At 41.0% G+C, this 2739-nt stretch overlaps 1 long non-coding RNA gene across 1 annotated transcript; it reads right to left on the reverse strand.

Moving 5' to 3' along the window:
• Positions 1 to 1256: 1256 nt before the first annotated feature.
• Positions 1257 to 1640, reverse strand: LOC113472814. The gene is made up of 2 exons (XR_003394977.1): positions 1504 to 1640; positions 1257 to 1368 (listed from the first exon to the last, which is right to left on the reverse strand). It is a non-coding gene; the product is annotated as an uncharacterized LOC113472814 (long non-coding RNA).
• Positions 1641 to 2739: the final 1099 nt, after the last annotated feature.

Consider the following 2739-nt stretch of genomic DNA (forward strand, 5'->3'; position numbering starts at 1 on the left):
ACACTCATTAGGGAACTTTCCTAATCCTGTGAAAATGTCTAGGTTTTTATTTACAATATTTGCTTGTACATCAAGTTTAACAGTTTCTACTCTTTGGAGTAAGCCTAACTGAACACAGGTAGACCTACCTAAAATAGGTGTACATTCTGATATACTTTATTCTACTACAATTAATACTGTAGTATCGCTACATCCCTCTCGTCTACATTTTGATGCAAATGAGTTTGGAACATGTCTGGGGAACTGCCCAACTTGGTCAAAGCGGACATTTTGAGTAGGCTGGGGTGTAACAGTTCTCGGTTTCTTCTTCGCTGGAGGACCTGGGGGTTCATCTTCATCATTGGAGGATTCTGCAGGTACAGGATTTAGCCTGGGTGATGCTCTAGTACCTTGAACCTGAAACACTTCCTGAGGGGGCTTCTGATAGTTCATTAGCCCAATAGACACTGGCGAACATTATACTGCTTTCTGCGTAGAATGGGACTAGCCCGTACCTGGGGGCTTGGAGCCCCTTTACCTTTCTTGCAGCCCCCTGGGTGTTGGGTGGGGGAAGGTAGTGGTTTTTGTATCGGACTCCGCCGGAAGCGTCTGATGAAGGTCGGCGTTCTGCCTTGCGGGGCGGATTTCTGCTCTCGGGGCGGCATTCTGCCTTAGAGGGATTTTAAGTGAAAGACCGTTTCAGTGTTTCGGCTAGCGTCTTATTATTTTAGGGTCTGTGGGCATTCTGCCTAAGGGATAAGCCCTGGGGTGGATTGGGCGGCTCGAGCTATGGAGTGTTTTATAGCAAGAGCCAGTTCTTTGAGCAATCTTGGGAAGACACTTTTGGGCACAGAAGTTTCCTTTCGACCTGCCCCAGATATCCATTTGAGAAGAATTTCCGTCCACTTTTGTTTCAGTGGATGGAAGAACGCAACATCTAATGGTTGTGTGAGATGTGTCGAGTTACTAGGTAGAATGACCAGTGATATGTTGTGTGCTGTGCACAGTGTACCGCGGGCGGATTCGGATGAGAATAGAATAGAATAGAATAGAATATACCTTGTTTATCCTGCTCGAATGAGACTAAAAAGTCCCTTTACCCCAGCAAAAGATGGGATGACAAATTGTCGCCAATAATGTAGCAGTAATATAGTATCCTACTGCTCGGGTAACCAAACTCTTCAAGTCCCTTTCACACAACATACAAAGCATTTTTATTGAAGACTTGGTAACATTGTGAAGTTAAATTGAAATGTTGAATGTTAGTCACTTTTTTTAAAAAGAAAATAAAAAGAATTATCAGAAATTGTTACTGTCATTTTCAAAATCTCTATCTGCAAGAAAAACTAAAATCAAAATAATTGAGCATGAAAGCAATGAGACTTGTACCTTGTACTTACGAAAAAAAAAGAAAATAAAAAGAATTATCAGAAATTGTTACTGCCATTTTCAAAATCTCTATCTGCAAGAAAAACTAAAATCAAAATAATTGAGCATGAAAGCAATGAGACTTGTACCTTGTACTTACGAAAATCGCTGTCAGGGCTTCCTTTCCCTCCTTCTATAATCCTGTCCCCAGCAACCCTTAAAATTTTCTTATACAGATCATCCATTTCCTCAGGAGGGGGACCTCCGCCAGTTCCATTTTGGTGCCTCTTGAATTCGCAATATTGCTTTTTGGCTGCTTTCTCTGTTAGGGCTTCCCTCCTTCTATAATCCTGTCCCCAGCAACCCTTAAAATTTTCTTATATAGATCATCCATTTCCTCAGGAGGGGGACCTCCGCCAGTTCCATTTTGGTGCCTCTTGAATTCGCAATATTGCTTTTTGGCTGCTTTCTTTGTCAGGGCTTCCTTTCCCTCCTTCTATAATCCTGTCCCCAGCAACCCTTAAAATTTTCTTATATAGATCATCCATTTCCTCAAGAGGGAGACCTCCGCCAGTTCCATTTTGGTGCCTCTTGAATTCGCAATATTGCTTTTTGGCTGCTTTCTTCATCACCTTCCATTTGTTCTTTAATGTTGATGCATTACGTTCCTTTGCAAGGCCTCTGCTGTTATATATTCTTTTGTCAGATCTTTCCAGTTTTTGTTCTTGGCAGCTAACGAGCTGCCATCCGTTTCTTTACTCTCAATTGTTGGGTACTTTCTTTTGTCAGATCTTTCCAGTTTTTGTTCTTGGCAGCTAACGAGCTGCCATCCGTTTCTTTACTCTCAATTGTTGGGTACTTTTCAATTAGGTCAATTAAAACCAGTGTTTCTTCATCTACGAATGGAGGACTATATTTCCTCTTGGAAGATTCCATCTTTAAAACTTAATAGAGATACAAAATAAAACTTTTAAGTACACTTTTTACAAAGATCAAACCAGAAACACGGTATCGACACTCGCCAAATTTCCAAGAAAAATGAAAAAATAGTCGGAAAAATAGTTACCTTTGTAAATTTTTTGCGGACAAAACGCAGCAAACTCTTAAACCCAACCTGAAACTCTTTTTGATCAATACCCCGGAGAAAATCATTTGTACCACCCTTTAATAGGACTGTTACTTGACTCCTGTCCAAATTTTCATTGTCAGCCAAATACTGCTGCAGTATGCCCTTTATCCAAGGATTAGTTTCTGTTTCAACTACTGTGGCACCACTGACTGCAAGGCAAATTGTATCACTGGGGAAAGGGAAATTATGTCAGCCAAATACTGCTGCAGTATACCCTTTATCCAAGGATTAGTTTCTGTTTCAACTACTGTGGCACCACTGAC

Source organism: Diaphorina citri, unplaced genomic scaffold (genome assembly GCF_000475195.1).
Source record: "Diaphorina citri unplaced genomic scaffold, Diaci psyllid genome assembly version 1.1 scaffold8804, whole genome shotgun sequence".
Lineage (NCBI taxonomy): Eukaryota > Metazoa > Arthropoda > Insecta > Hemiptera > Psyllidae > Diaphorina > Diaphorina citri.